Raw genomic sequence first — 22148 nt, 5'->3', positions numbered from 1 at the left:
ACCGGATACATTTTTTATAAAAAAATTTCGTTTAACGTAACTAATATATATTCTGAATATGACCCAAAATGGACCATAAATACAATTTTTCGAAATAACACGATCCCAGTGCCACCTACCGGATACATTTTTTATAAAAAAATTTCGTTTAACGTAACTAATATATATTCTGAATATGACCCAAAATGGACCATAAATACAATTTTTCGAAATAACACGATCCCAGCGCCACCTACCGGATCCATTTTTTATAAAAATATTTCGTTTAACGTAACTAATATATATTCTGAATATGAGTCAAAACGGACCATAAATACAATTTTTCGAAATAACACGATCCCAGCGCCACCTACCGGATCCATTTTTTATAAAAATATTTCGTTTAACGTAACTAATATATATTCTGAATATGAGTCAAAACGTACCATAAATACAATTTTTCGAAATAACACGATAATAGCGCCACCTACCGGATACATTTTTTATAAAAAAATTTCGTTTAACGTAACTAATATATATTCTGAATATGACCCAAAATGGACCATAAATACAATTTTTCGAAATAACACGATCCCAGCGCCACCTACCGGATCCATTTTTTATAAAAATATTTCGTTTAACGTAACTAATATATATTCTGAATATGACCCAAAATGGACCATAAATACAATTTTTCGAAATAACACGATCCCAGTGCCACCTACCGGATACATTTTTTATAAAAAAATTTCGTTTAACGTAACTAATATATATTCTGAATATGACCCAAAATGGACCATAAATACAATTTTTCGAAATAACACGATCCCAGCGCCACCTACCGGATCCATTTTTTATAAAAATATTTCGTTTAACGTAACTAATATATATTCTGAATATGAGTCAAAACGGACCATAAATACAATTTTTCGAAATAACACGATCCCAGCGCCACCTACCGGATCCATTTTTTATAAAAATATTTCGTTTAACGTAACTAATATATATTCTGAATATGAGTCAAAACGTACCATAAATACAATTTTTCGAAATAACACGATAATAGCGCCACCTACCGGATACATTTTTTATAAAAAAATTTCGTTTAACGTAACTAATATATATTCTGAATATGACCCAAAATGGACCATAAATACAATTTTTCGAAATAACACGATCCCAGCGCCACCTACCGGATCCATTTTTTATAAAAATATTTCGTTTAACGTAACTAATATATATTCTGAATATGAGTCAAAACGTACCATAAATACAGTTTTTCGAAATAACACGATAATAGCGCCACCTACCGGATACATTTTTTATAAAAAAATTTCGTTTAACGTAACTAATATATATTCTGAATATGAGCCAAAACGGACCATAAATACAATTTTTCGAAATAACACGATCCCAGTGCCACCTACCGGATCCATTTTTTATAAAAATATTTCGTTTAACGTAACTAATATATATTCTGAATATGAGTCAAAACGTACCATAAATACAGTTTTTCGAAATAACACGATAATAGCGCCACCTACCGGATACATTTTTTATAAAAAAATTTCGTTTAACGTAACTAATATATATTCTGAATATGAGCCAAAACGGACCATAAATACAATTTTTCGAAATAACACGATCCCAGCGCCACCTACCGGATACATTTTTTATAAAAAAATTTCGTTTAACGTAACTAATATATATTCTGAATATGAGTCAAAACGTACCATAAATACAGTTTTTCGAAATAACACGATAATAGCGCCACCTACCGGATACATTTTTTATAAAAAAATTTCGTTTAACGTAACTAATATATATTCTGAATATGAGCCAAAACGGACCATAAATACAATTTTTCGAAATAACACGATCCCAGCGCCACCTACCGGATACATTTTTTATAAAAAAATTTCGTTTAACGTAACTAATATATATTCTGAATATGAGTCAAAACGTACCATAAATACAGTTTTTCGAAATAACACGATAATAGCGCCACCTACCGGATACATTTTTTATAAAAATATTTCGTTTAACGTAACTAATATATATTCTGAATATGAGTCAAAACGTACCATAAATACAGTTTTTCGAAATAACACGATAATAGCGCCACCTACCGGATACATTTTTTATAAAAAAATTTCGTTTAACGTAACTAATATATATTCTGAATATGAGCCAAAACGGACCATAAATACAATTTTTCGAAATAACACGATCCCAGCGCCACCTACCGGATACATTTTTTATAAAAAAATTTCGTTTAACGTAACTAATATATATTCTGAATATGAGTCAAAACGTACCATAAATACAGTTTTTCGAAATAACACGATAATAGCGCCACCTACCGGATACATTTTTTATAAAAAAATTTCGTTTAACGTAACTAATATATATTCTGAATATGAGCCAAAACGGACCATAAATACAATTTTTCGAAATAACACGATCCCAGCGCCACCTACCGGATACATTTTTTATAAAAAAATTTCGTTTAACGTAACTAATATATATTCTGAATATGAGTCAAAACGTACCATAAATACAGTTTTTCGAAATAACACGATAATAGCGCCACCTACCGGATACATTTTTTTTAAAAATATTTCGTTTAACGTAACTAATATATATTCTGAATATGAGTCAAAACGTACCATAAATACAATTTTTCGAAATAACACGATAATAGCGCCACCTACCGGATACATTTTTTATAAAAAAATTTCGTTTAACGTAACTAATATATATTCTGAATATGAGCCAAAACGGACCATAAATACAATTTTTCGAAATAACACGATAATAGCGCCACCTACCGGATACATTTTTTATAAAAAAATTTCGTTTAACGTAACTAATATATATTCTGAATATGAGCCAAAACGGACCATAAATACAATTTTTCGAAATAACACGATCCCAGCGCCACCTACCGGATACATTTTTTATAAAAATATTTCCTTTAACGTAACTAATATATATTCTGAATATGAGTCAAAACGTACCATAAATACAGTTTTTCGAAATAACACGATAATAGCGCCACCTACCGGATACATTTTTTATAAAAAAATTTCGTTTAACGTAACTAATATATATTCTGAATATGAGCCAAAACGGACCATAAATACAATTTTTCGAAATAACACGATCCCAGTGCCACCTACCGGATCCATTTCTTATAAAAATATTTCGTTTAACGTAACTAATATATATTCTGAATATGAGTCAAAACGTACCATAAATACAATTTTTCGAAATAACACGATAATAGCGCCACCTACCGGATACATTTTTTATAAAAATATTTCGTTTAACGTAACTAATATATATTCTGAATATGAGCCAAAACGGACCATAAATACAATTTTTCGAAATAACACGATCCCAGTGCCACCTACCGGATCCATTTTTTATAAAAATATTTCGTTTAACGTAACTAATATATATTCTGAATATGAGCCAAAACGGACCATAAATACAATTTTTCGAAATAACACGATCCCAGTGCCACCTACCGGATCCATTTCTTATAAAAATATTTCGTTTAACGTAACTAATATATATTCTGAATATGAGTCAAAACGTACCATAAATACAGTTTTTCGAAATAACACGATAATAGCGCCACCTACCGGATACATTTTTTATAAAAAAATTTCGTTTAACGTAACTAATATATATTCTGAATATGAGCCAAAACGGACCATAAATACAATTTTTCGAAATAACACGATCCCAGCGCCACCTACCGGATACATTTTTTATAAAAAAATTTCGTTTAACGTAACTAATATATATTCTGAATATGACCCAAAATGGACCATAAATACAATTTTTCGAAATAACACGATCCCAGTGCCACCTACCGGATACATTTTTTATAAAAAAATTTCGTTTAACGTAACTAATATATATTCTGAATATGACCCAAAATGGACCATAAATACAATTTTTCGAAATAACACGATCCCAGCGCCACCTACCGGATCCATTTTTTATAAAAATATTTCGTTTAACGTAACTAATATATATTCTGAATATGAGTCAAAACGGACCATAAATACAATTTTTCGAAATAACACGATCCCAGCGCCACCTACCGGATCCATTTTTTATAAAAATATTTCGTTTAACGTAACTAATATATATTCTGAATATGAGTCAAAACGTACCATAAATACAATTTTTCGAAATAACACGATAATAGCGCCACCTACCGGATACATTTTTTATAAAAAAATTTCGTTTAACGTAACTAATATATATTCTGAATATGACCCAAAATGGACCATAAATACAATTTTTCGAAATAACACGATCCCAGCGCCACCTACCGGATCCATTTTTTATAAAAATATTTCGTTTAACGTAACTAATATATATTCTGAATATGAGTCAAAACGTACCATAAATACAGTTTTTCGAAATAACACGATAATAGCGCCACCTACCGGATACATTTTTTATAAAAAAATTTCGTTTAACGTAACTAATATATATTCTGAATATGAGCCAAAACGGACCATAAATACAATTTTTCGAAATAACACGATCCCAGTGCCACCTACCGGATCCATTTTTTATAAAAATATTTCGTTTAACGTAACTAATATATATTCTGAATATGAGTCAAAACGTACCATAAATACAGTTTTTCGAAATAACACGATAATAGCGCCACCTACCGGATACATTTTTTATAAAAAAATTTCGTTTAACGTAACTAATATATATTCTGAATATGAGCCAAAACGGACCATAAATACAATTTTTCGAAATAACACGATCCCAGCGCCACCTACCGGATACATTTTTTATAAAAAAATTTCGTTTAACGTAACTAATATATATTCTGAATATGAGTCAAAACGTACCATAAATACAGTTTTTCGAAATAACACGATAATAGCGCCACCTACCGGATACATTTTTTATAAAAAAATTTCGTTTAACGTAACTAATATATATTCTGAATATGAGCCAAAACGGACCATAAATACAATTTTTCGAAATAACACGATCCCAGCGCCACCTACCGGATACATTTTTTATAAAAAAATTTCGTTTAACGTAACTAATATATATTCTGAATATGAGTCAAAACGTACCATAAATACAGTTTTTCGAAATAACACGATAATAGCGCCACCTACCGGATACATTTTTTATAAAAATATTTCGTTTAACGTAACTAATATATATTCTGAATATGAGTCAAAACGTACCATAAATACAGTTTTTCGAAATAACACGATAATAGCGCCACCTACCGGATACATTTTTTATAAAAAAATTTCGTTTAACGTAACTAATATATATTCTGAATATGAGCCAAAACGGACCATAAATACAATTTTTCGAAATAACACGATCCCAGCGCCACCTACCGGATACATTTTTTATAAAAAAATTTCGTTTAACGTAACTAATATATATTCTGAATATGAGTCAAAACGTACCATAAATACAGTTTTTCGAAATAACACGATAATAGCGCCACCTACCGGATACATTTTTTATAAAAAAATTTCGTTTAACGTAACTAATATATATTCTGAATATGAGCCAAAACGGACCATAAATACAATTTTTCGAAATAACACGATCCCAGCGCCACCTACCGGATACATTTTTTATAAAAAAATTTCGTTTAACGTAACTAATATATATTCTGAATATGAGTCAAAACGTACCATAAATACAGTTTTTCGAAATAACACGATAATAGCGCCACCTACCGGATACATTTTTTATAAAAATATTTCGTTTAACGTAACTAATATATATTCTGAATATGAGTCAAAACGTACCATAAATACAATTTTTCGAAATAACACGATAATAGCGCCACCTACCGGATACATTTTTTATAAAAAAATTTCGTTTAACGTAACTAATATATATTCTGAATATGAGCCAAAACGGACCATAAATACAATTTTTCGAAATAACACGATAATAGCGCCACCTACCGGATACATTTTTTATAAAAAAATTTCGTTTAACGTAACTAATATATATTCTGAATATGAGCCAAAACGGACCATAAATACAATTTTTCGAAATAACACGATCCCAGCGCCACCTACCGGATACATTTTTTATAAAAATATTTCCTTTAACGTAACTAATATATATTCTGAATATGAGTCAAAACGTACCATAAATACAGTTTTTCGAAATAACACGATAATAGCGCCACCTACCGGATACATTTTTTATAAAAAAATTTCGTTTAACGTAACTAATATATATTCTGAATATGAGCCAAAACGGACCATAAATACAATTTTTCGAAATAACACGATCCCAGTGCCACCTACCGGATCCATTTCTTATAAAAATATTTCGTTTAACGTAACTAATATATATTCTGAATATGAGTCAAAACGTACCATAAATACAATTTTTCGAAATAACACGATAATAGCGCCACCTACCGGATACATTTTTTATAAAAATATTTCGTTTAACGTAACTAATATATATTCTGAATATGAGCCAAAACGGACCATAAATACAATTTTTCGAAATAACACGATCCCAGCGCCACCTACCGGATACATTTTTTATAAAAATATTTCGTTTAACGTAACTAATATATATTCTGAATATGAGTCAAAACGTACCATAAATACAGTTTTTCGAAATAACACGATAATAGCGCCACCTACCGGATACATTTTTTATAAAAAAATTTCGTTTAACGTAACTAATATATATTCTGAATATGAGCCAAAACGGACCATAAATACAATTTTTCGAAATAACACGATCCCAGCGCTACCTACCGGATACATTTTTTATAAAAAAATTTCGTTTAACGTAACTAATATATATTCTGAATATGAGTCAAAACGTACCATAAATACAGTTTTTCGAAATAACACGATAATAGCGCCACCTACCGGATACATTTTTTATAAAAATATTTCGTTTAACGTAACTAATATATATTCTGAATATGAGTCAAAACGTACCATAAATACAGTTTTTCGAAATAACACGATAATAGCGCCACCTACCGGATACATTTTTTATAAAAAAATTTCGTTTAACGTAACTAATATATATTCTGAATATGAGCCAAAACGGACCATAAATACAATTTTTCGAAATAACACGATCCCAGCGCCACCTACCGGATACATTTTTTATAAAAATATTTCGTTTAACGTAACTAATATATATTCTGAATATGAGTCAAAACGTACCATAAATACAGTTTTTCGAAATAACACGATAATAGCGCCACCTACCGGATACATTTTTTATAAAAAAATTTCGTTTAACGTAACTAATATATATTCTGAATATGAGCCAAAACGGACCATAAATACAATTTTTCGAAATAACACGATCCCAGCGCCACCTACCGGATCCATTTTTTATAAAAATATTTCGTTTAACGTAACTAATATATATTCTGAATATGAGTCAAAACGGACCATAAATACAATTTTTCGAAATAACACGATCCCAGCGCCACCTACCGGATCCATTTTTTATAAAAATATTTCGTTTAACGTAACTAATATATATTCTGAATATGAGTCAAAACGTACCATAAATACAATTTTTCGAAATAACACGATAATAGCGCCACCTACCGGATACATTTTTTATAAAAAAATTTCGTTTAACGTAACTAATATATATTCTGAATATGACCCAAAATGGACCATAAATACAATTTTTCGAAATAACACGATCCCAGCGCCACCTACCGGATCCATTTTTTATAAAAATATTTCGTTTAACGTAACTAATATATATTCTGAATATGAGTCAAAACGGACCATAAATACAATTTTTCGAAATAACACGATCCCAGTGCCACCTACCGGATCCATTTCTTATAAAAATATTTCGTTTAACGTAACTAATATATATTCTGAATATGAGTCAAAACGTACCATAAATACAGTTTTTCGAAATAACACGATAATAGCGCCACCTACCGGATACATTTTTTATAAAAAAATTTCGTTTAACGTAACTAATATATATTCTGAATATGAGCCAAAACGGACCATAAATACAATTTTTCGAAATAACACGATCCCAGCGCCACCTACCGGATCCATTTTTTATAAAAATATTTCGTTTAACGTAACTAATATATATTCTGAATATGAGTCAAAACGGACCATAAATACAATTTTTCGAAATAACACGATCCCAGCGCCACCTACCGGATCCATTTTTTATAAAAATATTTCGTTTAACGTAACTAATATATATTCTGAATATGAGTCAAAACGTACCATAAATACAATTTTTCGAAATAACACGATAATAGCGCCACCTACCGGATACATTTTTTATAAAAAAATTTCGTTTAACGTAACTAATATATATTCTGAATATGACCCAAAATGGACCATAAATACAATTTTTCGAAATAACACGATCCCAGCGCCACCTACCGGATACATTTTTTATAAAAATATTTCGTTTAACGTAACTAATATATATTCTGAATATGAGTCAAAACGTACCATAAATACAGTTTTTCGAAATAACACGATAATAGCGCCACCTACCGGATACATTTTTTATAAAAAAATTTCGTTTAACGTAACTAATATATATTCTGAATATGAGCCAAAACGGACCATAAATACAATTTTTCGAAATAACACGATCCCAGCGCCACCTACCGGATACATTTTTTATAAAAAAATTTCGTTTAACGTAACTAATATATATTCTGAATATGAGTCAAAACGTACCATAAATACAGTTTTTCGAAATAACACGATAATAGCGCCACCTACCGGATACATTTTTTATAAAAAAATTTCGTTTAACGTAACTAATATATATTCTGAATATGAGCCAAAACGGACCATAAATACAATTTTTCGAAATAACACGATCCCAGCGCCACCTACCGGATACATTTTTTATAAAAAAATTTCGTTTAACGTAACTAATATATATTCTGAATATGAGTCAAAACGTACCATAAATACAGTTTTTCGAAATAACACGATAATAGCGCCACCTACCGGATACATTTTTTATAAAAATATTTCGTTTAACGTAACTAATATATATTCTGAATATGAGTCAAAACGTACCATAAATACAATTTTTCGAAATAACACGATAATAGCGCCACCTACCGGATACATTTTTTATAAAAAAATTTCGTTTAACGTAACTAATATATATTCTGAATATGAGCCAAAACGGACCATAAATACAATTTTTCGAAATAACACGATAATAGCGCCACCTACCGGATACATTTTTTATAAAAAAATTTCGTTTAACGTAACTAATATATATTCTGAATATGAGCCAAAACGGACCATAAATACAATTTTTCGAAATAACACGATCCCAGCGCCACCTACCGGATACATTTTTTATAAAAATATTTCCTTTAACGTAACTAATATATATTCTGAATATGAGTCAAAACGTACCATAAATACAGTTTTTCGAAATAACACGATAATAGCGCCACCTACCGGATACATTTTTTATAAAAAAATTTCGTTTAACGTAACTAATATATATTCTGAATATGAGCCAAAACGGACCATAAATACAATTTTTCGAAATAACACGATCCCAGTGCCACCTACCGGATCCATTTCTTATAAAAATATTTCGTTTAACGTAACTAATATATATTCTGAATATGAGTCAAAACGTACCATAAATACAATTTTTCGAAATAACACGATAATAGCGCCACCTACCGGATACATTTTTTATAAAAAAATTTCGTTTAACGTAACTAATATATATTCTGAATATGAGCCAAAACGGACCATAAATACAATTTTTCGAAATAACACGATCCCAGTGCCACCTACCGGATCCATTTTTTATAAAAATATTTCGTTTAACGTAACTAATATATATTCTGAATATGAGCCAAAACGGACCATAAATACAATTTTTCGAAATAACACGATCCCAGTGCCACCTACCGGATCCATTTCTTATAAAAATATTTCGTTTAACGTAACTAATATATATTCTGAATATGAGTCAAAACGTACCATAAATACAGTTTTTCGAAATAACACGATAATAGCGCCACCTACCGGATACATTTTTTATAAAAAAATTTCGTTTAACGTAACTAATATATATTCTGAATATGAGCCAAAACGGACCATAAATACAATTTTTCGAAATAACACGATCCCAGCGCCACCTACCGGATACATTTTTTATAAAAAAATTTCGTTTAACGTAACTAATATATATTCTGAATATGACCCAAAATGGACCATAAATACAATTTTTCGAAATAACACGATCCCAGTGCCACCTACCGGATACATTTTTTATAAAAAAATTTCGTTTAACGTAACTAATATATATTCTGAATATGACCCAAAATGGACCATAAATACAATTTTTCGAAATAACACGATCCCAGCGCCACCTACCGGATCCATTTTTTATAAAAATATTTCGTTTAACGTAACTAATATATATTCTGAATATGAGTCAAAACGGACCATAAATACAATTTTTCGAAATAACACGATCCCAGCGCCACCTACCGGATCCATTTTTTATAAAAATATTTCGTTTAACGTAACTAATATATATTCTGAATATGAGTCAAAACGTACCATAAATACAATTTTTCGAAATAACACGATAATAGCGCCACCTACCGGATACATTTTTTATAAAAAAATTTCGTTTAACGTAACTAATATATATTCTGAATATGACCCAAAATGGACCATAAATACAATTTTTCGAAATAACACGATCCCAGCGCCACCTACCGGATCCATTTTTTATAAAAATATTTCGTTTAACGTAACTAATATATATTCTGAATATGAGTCAAAACGTACCATAAATACAGTTTTTCGAAATAACACGATAATAGCGCCACCTACCGGATACATTTTTTATAAAAAAATTTCGTTTAACGTAACTAATATATATTCTGAATATGAGCCAAAACGGACCATAAATACAATTTTTCGAAATAACACGATCCCAGTGCCACCTACCGGATCCATTTTTTATAAAAATATTTCGTTTAACGTAACTAATATATATTCTGAATATGAGTCAAAACGTACCATAAATACAGTTTTTCGAAATAACACGATAATAGCGCCACCTACCGGATACATTTTTTATAAAAAAATTTCGTTTAACGTAACTAATATATATTCTGAATATGAGCCAAAACGGACCATAAATACAATTTTTCGAAATAACACGATCCCAGCGCCACCTACCGGATACATTTTTTATAAAAAAATTTCGTTTAACGTAACTAATATATATTCTGAATATGAGTCAAAACGTACCATAAATACAGTTTTTCGAAATAACACGATAATAGCGCCACCTACCGGATACATTTTTTATAAAAAAATTTCGTTTAACGTAACTAATATATATTCTGAATATGAGCCAAAACGGACCATAAATACAATTTTTCGAAATAACACGATCCCAGCGCCACCTACCGGATACATTTTTTATAAAAAAATTTCGTTTAACGTAACTAATATATATTCTGAATATGAGTCAAAACGTACCATAAATACAGTTTTTCGAAATAACACGATAATAGCGCCACCTACCGGATACATTTTTTATAAAAATAATTCGTTTAACGTAACTAATATATATTCTGAATATGAGTCAAAACGTACCATAAATACAGTTTTTCGAAATAACACGATAATAGCGCCACCTACCGGATACATTTTTTATAAAAAAATTTCGTTTAACGTAACTAATATATATTCTGAATATGAGCCAAAACGGACCATAAATACAATTTTTCGAAATAACACGATCCCAGCGCCACCTACCGGATACATTTTTTATAAAAAAATTTCGTTTAACGTAACTAATATATATTCTGAATATGAGTCAAAACGTACCATAAATACAGTTTTTCGAAATAACACGATAATAGCGCCACCTACCGGATACATTTTTTATAAAAAAATTTCGTTTAACGTAACTAATATATATTCTGAATATGAGCCAAAACGGACCATAAATACAATTTTTCGAAATAACACGATCCCAGCGCCACCTACCGGATACATTTTTTATAAAAAAATTTCGTTTAACGTAACTAATATATATTCTGAATATGAGTCAAAACGTACCATAAATACAGTTTTTCGAAATAACACGATAATAGCGCCACCTACCGGATACATTTTTTATAAAAATATTTCGTTTAACGTAACTAATATATATTCTGAATATGAGTCAAAACGTACCATAAATACAATTTTTCGAAATAACACGATAATAGCGCCACCTACCGGATACATTTTTTATAAAAAAATTTCGTTTAACGTAACTAATATATATTCTGAATATGAGCCAAAACGGACCATAAATACAATTTTTCGAAATAACACGATAATAGCGCCACCTACCGGATACATTTTTTATAAAAAAATTTCGTTTAACGTAACTAATATATATTCTGAATATGAGCCAAAACGGACCATAAATACAATTTTTCGAAATAACACGATCCCAGCGCCACCTACCGGATACATTTTTTATAAAAATATTTCCTTTAACGTAACTAATATATATTCTGAATATGAGTCAAAACGTACCATAAATACAGTTTTTCGAAATAACACGATAATAGCGCCACCTACCGGATACATTTTTTATAAAAAAATTTCGTTTAACGTAACTAATATATATTCTGAATATGAGCCAAAACGGACCATAAATACAATTTTTCGAAATAACACGATCCCAGTGCCACCTACCGGATCCATTTCTTATAAAAATATTTCGTTTAACGTAACTAATATATATTCTGAATATGAGTCAAAACGTACCATAAATACAATTTTTCGAAATAACACGATAATAGCGCCACCTACCGGATACATTTTTTATAAAAATATTTCGTTTAACGTAACTAATATATATTCTGAATATGAGCCAAAACGGACCATAAATACAATTTTTCGAAATAACACGATCCCAGCGCCACCTACCGGATACATTTTTTATAAAAATATTTCGTTTAACGTAACTAATATATATTCTGAATATGAGTCAAAACGTACCATAAATACAGTTTTTCGAAATAACACGATAATAGCGCCACCTACCGGATACATTTTTTATAAAAAAATTTCGTTTAACGTAACTAATATATATTCTGAATATTAGCCAAAACGGACCATAAATACAATTTTTCGAAATAACACGATCCCAGCGCTACCTACCGGATACATTTTTTATAAAAAAATTTCGTTTAACGTAACTAATATATATTCTGAATATGAGTCAAAACGTACCATAAATACAGTTTTTCGAAATAACACGATAATAGCGCCACCTACCGGATACATTTTTTATAAAAATATTTCGTTTAACGTAACTAATATATATTCTGAATATGAGTCAAAACGTACCATAAATACAGTTTTTCGAAATAACACGATAATAGCGCCACCTACCGGATACATTTTTTATAAAAAAATTTCGTTTAACGTAACTAATATATATTCTGAATATGAGCCAAAACGGACCATAAATACAATTTTTCGAAATAACACGATCCCAGCGCCACCTACCGGATACATTTTTTATAAAAATATTTCGTTTAACGTAACTAATATATATTCTGAATATGAGTCAAAACGTACCATAAATACAGTTTTTCGAAATAACACGATAATAGCGCCACCTACCGGATACATTTTTTATAAAAAAATTTCGTTTAACGTAACTAATATATATTCTGAATATGAGCCAAAACGGACCATAAATACAATTTTTCGAAATAACACGATCCCAGCGCCACCTACCGGATCCATTTTTTATAAAAATATTTCGTTTAACGTAACTAATATATATTCTGAATATGAGTCAAAACGGACCATAAATACAATTTTTCGAAATAACACGATCCCAGCGCCACCTACCGGATCCATTTTTTATAAAAATATTTCGTTTAACGTAACTAATATATATTCTGAATATGAGTCAAAACGTACCATAAATACAATTTTTCGAAATAACACGATAATAGCGCCACCTACCGGATACATTTTTTATAAAAAAATTTCGTTTAACGTAACTAATATATATTCTGAATATGACCCAAAATGGACCATAAATACAATTTTTCGAAATAACACGATCCCAGCGCCACCTACCGGATCCATTTTTTATAAAAATATTTCGTTTAACGTAACTAATATATATTCTGAATATGAGTCAAAACGGACCATAAATACAATTTTTCGAAATAACACGATCCCAGTGCCACCTACCGGATCCATTTCTTATAAAAATATTTCGTTTAACGTAACTAATATATATTCTGAATATGAGTCAAAACGTACCATAAATACAGTTTTTCGAAATAACACGATAATAGCGCCACCTACCGGATACATTTTTTATAAAAAAATTTCGTTTAACGTAACTAATATATATTCTGAATATGAGTCAAAACGGACCATAAATACAATTTTTCGAAATAACACGATCCCAGTGCCACCTACCGGATCCATTTCTTATAAAAATATTTCGTTTAACGTAACTAATATATATTCTGAATATGAGTCAAAACGTACCATAAATACAGTTTTTCGAAATAATACGATAATAGCGCCACCTACCGGATACATTTTTTATAAAAAAATTTCGTTTAACGTAACTAATATATATTCTGAATATGAGTCAAAATGGACCATAAATACAATTTTTCGAAATAACACGATCCCAGCGCCACCTACCGGATCCATTTTTTATTAAAATATTTCGTTTAACGTAACTAATATATATTCTGAATATGAGTCAAAACGGACCATAAATACAATTTTTCGAAATAACACGATCCCAGCGCCACCTACCGGATCCATTTTTTATAAAAATATTTCGTTTAACGTAACTAATATATATTCTGAATACGAGTCAAAACGTACCATAAATACAATTTTTCGAAATAACACGATAATAGCGCCACCTACCGGATACATTTTTTATAAAAAAATTTCGTTTAACGTAACTAATATATATTTTGAATATGACCCAAAATGGACCATAAATACAATTTTTCGAAATAACACGATCCCAGCGCCACCTACCGGATCCATTTTTTATTAAAATATTTCGTTTAACGTAACTAATATATATTCTGAATATGAGTCGAAACGGACCATAAATACAATTTTTCGAAATAACACGATCCCAGTGCCACCTACCGGATCCATTTCTTATAAAAATATTTCGTTTAACGTAACTAATATATATTCTGAATATGAGTCAAAACGTACCATAAATACAATTTTTCGAAATAACACGATAATAGCGCCACCTACCGGATACATTTTTTATAAAAAAATTTCGTTTAACGTAACTAATATATATTCTGAATATGAGCCAAAACGGACCATAAATACAATTTTTCGAAATAACACGATTCCAGCGCCACCTACCGGATCCATTTTTTATTAAAATATTTCGTTTAACGTAACTAATATATATTCTGAATATGAGTCAAAACGGACCATAAATACAATTTTTCGAAATAACACGATCCCAGTGCCACCTACCGGATCCATTTCTTATAAAAATATTTCGTTTAACGTAACTAATATATATTCTGAATATGAGTCAAAACGTACCATAAATACAGTTTTTCGAAATAACACGATAATAGCGCCACCTACCGGATACATTTTTTATAAAAAAATTTCGTTTAACGTAACTAATATATATTCTGAATATGAGCCAAAACGGACCATAAATACAATTTTTCGAAATAACACGATTCCAGCGCCACTAAGTAGTTCCAATAGTAGAACAAAAATTTTATACAGATATACTTTTAGAAATAAAAGAAATTCAAGAGTTTCAGGAAAACAAAGAGGAAAATGGGGAAGAAAATTTTCCCACATAGAAAAAGATGTAGTTGTCCAAGAATGAAAGAATAATGGCTGAAAAAGAAAAAAAATTCAGAGTAATTTTTTTTTTTAATGCGATCCATAGATGTTCCAAACGAAAAACAAACAAGGGAGTGCTTACTGAAATGTTAACTTTTTACCATGAATTTTCGGTGTATCTGAGAAGAAAAGATTAGAAGCTTTGGAAATGTGGTGCTACAGAAGAATGTTAAAAATCAGATGGGTGGATAAAGTGACAAATGAAGAGGTGTTGTGGCAGATGAAGAAAGAAGCATTTGGAAAAATATAGCTAAAAGAAGAGACAGACTTGTAGGCCACATATTAAGGCATCCTGGAATAGTCGCTTTAATATTGGAGGGGCAGGTAGAAGGAAAAAATTGTCACGCAGGCCACGTTTGGAATATGTAAAACAAATTGTTAGGGATGTAGGATGTAGGGGGTATACCGAAATGAAACGACTAGCACTAGATAGGGAATCTTGGAGAGCTGCATCAAACTAGACTGAAGACAAAAAAAAGTTACGAATTATGTTATATTTAAGTATATAATTTCTATAAGTTTTCGAAAAAGTACAAATAGATTAATGAACGATTTGTTTTTATTTAAAATGAAGAAACGGTTACATCTTTTCATTTTTATCTTTGTCTAAAATTACATTTGTCTGTTTAATATAGAATTTTATTAACTCTTAGATTATATTTGATAAAATCTTCTATAAATGATGATCTGTTCTGAAATTTACATAGTAATCAGGTTTCCATTAATTAAAAGTTATAGAAATTTTGAAAATAAAAATTAAATAAACGATAGAAAACTTGTACATACATTATTATTGTGTTTATAAAGGTGTTCTTTTTTTTAATTATTAAAAAAGTACTACTCCTCTTTGAATCATGAGACCTTGCCGTTGGTGAGGGGGCTTGAGTGCTCAGGGATACAGAGTAGCTGGACCGAAGGTGCAACCATATCGGAGAGGTATCTGTTGAGAGCCAGACTAAGGAATGATTCCTGAAAGAGGGCAGCAGCTCTTTCAGTAGTTGTTAGGGGCGTGAGTCACAATGACTTAAACGGCCGTATCAACATCACTCAGTCCTCTGAGTACTGCGCAGCTGAAAGCAATGGAAAACTACAGCTGCTTTTTTTCCAAGAAAATGAGGCTCTCTGCATTTTCACATAGCAATAATGGAGGCGCCTTCCTTGGTAAAATATTCCGGAGGTAAAATAGTCCCCCGTTCGGATCTCCGGGTGGGGACTACTAAGGAAGGGGTCACCAGAAAATTAAAAAATAACATTCTACGAGTCGGAGCGTGGAATGTTAGAAGCTTAAAAAAGGTTGGTAGGCTAGAAAATTTAAAAAGGGAAATGGATAGGGTGAATGTGGATATAGTAGGAATTAGTGAGGTTAGGTGGGAAGAGGAAGGTGACTTTTGGTCAGATGGTTTTAGAGTAATTAACTCAGCGTCAAATAATGGGCAGGCAAGAGTAGGTTTCGTGATGAACAAGAAGATAGGGAGGAGAGTGGAGTATTTCAAAATGCATAGCGATAGAATCATTGTAATAAGGATAAAATCAAAACCTAAACCGACAACGACTGTTAACGTTTATATGCCTACAAGCGCCCATGATGATGATGAGGTAGAGTGTGTATACGAAGAGATTGATGAAGCAATTAAACACGTAAAAGGAGATGAAAATTTAATAATAGTTGGAGACTGGAATGCAAGCATTGGAAAAGGCAAGGAAGGAAATATAGTGGGTGAATACGGGTTGGGCAAAAGGAATGAAAGAGGGGACCGACTTATAGAGTTTTGCACGAAGTATAATTTAGTAATTGCCAACACCCAATTTAAAAATCATAATAGAAGAATATACACTTGGAAAAAGCCAGGCGATACTGCAAGGTATCAGATAGATTATATCATGGTTAAGCAAAGATTTAGAAATTAACTCGTTGACTGCAAAACTTACCCTGGAGCAGACATTGATAGCGACCATAATTTGGTGATAATGAAATGTAGATTGGGGTTTAAAAACCTGAAGAAAAGTTGTCGGATGAATCGGTGGAATTTAGAGAAGCTTGAGGAAGAGGAGGTAAAGAAGATTTTTGAGGAGGACATCGCAAGAGGTCTGAGTAAAAAAGATAAGGTAGAAAATGTAGAAGAAGAATGGGAGAATGTTAAAAAGGAAATTCTTAAATCAGCAGAAGCAAACTTAGGCAGAATAAAGAGAACTGGTAGAAAACCTTGGGTTTCAGACGATATATTGCAGCTGATGGATGAACGTAGAAAATATAAGAATGCTAATGATGAAGAAAGTAAAAGGAACTATCGGCAATTAAGAAATGCTATAAATAGGAAGTGCAAACTGGCGAAAGAAGAGTGGATTAAAGAAAAGTGTTCAGAAGTGGAAAGAGAAATGAACATTGGTAAAATAGACGGAGCATACAGGAAAGTTAAGGAAAACTTTGGGGTACATAAATTAAAATCTAATAATGTGTTAAACAAAGATGGTACACCAATATATAATACGAAAGGTAAAGTCGACAGATGGGTGGAATATATTGAAGAGTTATACGGAGGAAATGAATTAGAAAATGGTTTTATAGAGGAAGAAGAGGAAGTTGAGGAGGATGAAATGGGAGAAACAATACTGAGATCTGAATTTAAGAGAGCATTAAAAGATTTAAATGGCAGAAAGGCTCCTGGAATAGACGGAATACCTATAGAATTACTGCGCAGTGCAGGTGAGGAAGCGATTGATAGATTATACAAACTGGTGTGTAATATTTATGAAAAAGGGGAATTTCCGTCAGACTTCAAAAAAAGTGTTATAGTTATGATACCAAAGAAAGCAGGGGCAGATAAATGTGAAGAATATAGAACAATTAGTTTAACTAGTCATGCATCAAAAATCTTAACTAGAATTTTATACAGAAGAATTGAGAGGAGAGTGGAAGAAGTGTTAGGAGAAGACCAATTTGGTTTCAGGAAAAGTATAGGGACAAGGGAAGCAATTTTAGGCCTCAGATTAATAGTAGAAGGAAGATTAAAGAAAAACAAACCAACATACTTGGCGTTTATAGACCTAGAAAAGGCTTTCGATAACGTAGATTGGAATAAAATGTTCAGCATTTTAAAAAAAATTAGGGTTCAAATACAGAGATAGAAGAACAATTGCTAACATGTACAGGAACCAAACAGCAACAATAACAATTGAAGAACATAAGAAAGAAGCCCTAATAAGAAAGGGAGTCCGACAAGGATGTTCCCTATCTCCGTTACTTTTTAATCTTTACATGGAACTAGCAGTTAATGATGTCAAAGAACAATTTAGATTCGGAGTAACAGTACAAGGTGAAAAGATAAAGATGCTACGATTTGCTGATGATATAGTAATTCTAGCCGAGAGTAAAAAGGATTTAGAAGAAACAATGAACGGCATAGATGAAGTCCTACGCAAGAACTATCGCATGAAAATAAACAAGAACAAAACAAAAGTAATGAAATGTAGTAGAAATAACAAAGATGGACCACTGAATGTGAAAATAGGAGCAGAAAAGATTATGGAGGTAGAAGAATTTTGTTATTTGGGAAGTAAAATTACTAAAGATGGACGAAGCAGGAGCGATATAAAATGCCGAATAGCACAAGCGAAACGAGCCTTCAGTAAGAAATATAATTTGTTTACATCAAAAATTAATTTAAATCTCAGGAAAAGATTTTTGAAAGTGTATGTTTGGAGTGTCGCTTTATATGGAAGTGAAACTTGGACAATCGGAGTATCTGAGAAGAAAAGATTAGAAGCTTTTGAAATGCGGTGCTATAGGAGAATGTTAAAAATCAGATGGGTGGATAAAGTGACAAATGAAGAGGTATTGCGGCAAATAGATGAAGAAAGAAGCATTTGGAAAAATATAGTTAAAAGAAGAGACAGACTTATAGGCCACATACTAAGGCATCCTGGAATAGTCGCTTTAATATTGGAAGGACAGGTAGAAGGGAAAAATTGTGTAGGCAGGCCACGTTTGGAGTATGTAAAACAAATTGTTGGGGATGTAGGATGTAGAGGGTATACTGAAATGAAACGACTAGCACTAGATAGGGAATCTTGGAGAGCTGCATCAAACCAGTCAAATGACTGAAGACAAAAAAAAAAAAAAAAAAAAAAAAAAGTACTCGTGAAATAAAATTAATAATCATTCATATTAAACAGAAGAAATAACAGAAAACAATGGTTTATGTTATGCCTAAATAAAAAATACTGAAATAACAATAAATAATATTAATCTATTATGTTTATTTAAGAATGACAAGTGATCATGTAATCTCAAATAAAAAGATTCAAATTATTGCTTTAAAACATCATAAATTCTACCAGTCTTTCTCAATAATTTGTAAAATAAGTCTCCGATATAAGTAGTAATTTCATACTGCTGTTACTAGTTAACAATTCAACTGTAAATATAACAAAATGAAACATTCAGTTTCATATCAAATAAAATTACAGGAAAAATTTCAACAGGATACAATGAATAATCTTACATTATGTAAGGTAGCAGCCATTTAATTTCATCATCTTTTTTTAAAAATTCAATCAAAATATAGAAAAAAATGTTATAGAAATAAATAGTAAATATAGCGAAAAAACTGAAAATGTTGATACATAAAAATGTTTAATTACATTACTGTAATAGAAAAAAGAAAGTATGTCATCATGAAAGCATGGAACATTCTAGAAAAAACTATTTTTTATCAAACATATCATATTAATTTAAAATAAACTACAAAATATATCATCATATAATTCAATCGATGCATATTTATATTAAAAATAGATAAAATATTAAATGAATTATTATACTTCATTGCATTTTATAATTTTGAACAAAGGCATGGGCCACGTTGTAAAACGCAGTAAACATTTACGTTAAGTTTTAATTAAATAATTCAATTTAAAATACTTAAAACTATAAAATAACATTATTCCTAGCATTAATATGTTGTATTCAATAAGCTTACCCAATTTTAACTTAAAATCCTGGTCAGTTTTACATTTTATTTTAAAGTAACGACGGATTTGAAGTTAACTGTTCCGTACTTGCGACCACCAAGAGATACGTTAACCGACTAACGTCGAAAACAAGATCATCATCTTCCCTTAATTTATTTCTTTTTCTTCACTGAATTTATAACCTTTAATTTTAATGAGTGAATAATTTTTATTTATTTATTTATGAATTTTTATTATAATTATAAGTGAATTGAATTTTTATTTATACTACTATTTTATTATAATTTATAAAAATAATGTACTCTTTATTTTTATAAAAACAATAAAAATAGTCATCAACAAAAACAACTGTGATCAATGCAGCAGTATGTATATATGTAGCAGAGTTCATTTGAACATATGTTCGGGCAAAAAAAGGTTAAGTGAAATTAAATCAGTCGTAGCGAGTAAAAAAATTGAGAGAACGTTTAAAAAACAATGGTTGTAACAATATTTTAAGAAAATCTTGTTTAATGGTTTTTTGGTTACTAATAATTAAATACGTCTATTATAATTTAACCAAATTATTATTGAATTTTAAGGCTGAAGGTTAGCCTACGTTCACGTTCGTTTTTAACAGTTTTATTTTCAGTTTTACTGTGTGTTGTTTTAATAGAAATAGATAATATAAAAACAGTAATTGATACATAAAAATGCAAGTAGTAGATTGTACTAAATGTTAACAAAAAATATATATTAGAATTTCTACCCGGCTTCGCACGGGCTCTGTTCATTAACTTTGTTATCTTTCTTTTACAGGAAAAATATTATTCTGTTGATGAATTTTTGGTAATACTAGTCAAAAATATGAGTTTTCTGCATCCCGTTCAACGTGTACGTAAATATGTGCTCAAAAAAATTTCAAATGTATATATATAATTTCTTTTTATATTTGTTACTTATACTGACGTGATCTATATAATGTACTATATTTCAATCAAAATAAAGTTTTATTTTTCTTTTACATATTCAAGTCTTTATGTATTGATAAATTTTACTAAATATTCATAAAAAGAATTTTTACTCGGCTTCGCACGGTTAGTTAATAAATAGAATTAGATATCTTGTTTTAATAGACAAATTTTTTTTTTATCGTCAGCATTATATTATTGACTACGTTGAAGTTGATTTATTTAAAATTTTCTTTAAAACCTAGCCGGGAATCAAACCAAAGACCTTTCGGTT

General features: G+C 30.3%; 1 protein-coding gene across 1 annotated transcript in view; it reads left to right on the top strand.

Moving 5' to 3' along the window:
- The window catches only part of LOC142329700 (uncharacterized), a 119310-nt gene extending 97379 nt beyond the window's left edge, over window positions 1-21931 (top strand). The window contains exon 8 of the transcript XR_012757568.1: window positions 21723-21931. The gene's annotated coding sequence lies outside the window, so the exon portion shown is untranslated. The remainder of the gene's footprint in view (window positions 1-21722) is intronic.
- Window positions 21932-22148: the final 217 nt, after the last annotated feature.

The sequence above is a fragment of the Lycorma delicatula genome, chromosome 9, assembly GCF_047948215.1.
Source record: "Lycorma delicatula isolate Av1 chromosome 9, ASM4794821v1, whole genome shotgun sequence".
NCBI lineage: Eukaryota > Metazoa > Arthropoda > Insecta > Hemiptera > Fulgoridae > Lycorma > Lycorma delicatula.
This window is presented reverse-complemented; position numbering and strand designations above follow the sequence as displayed.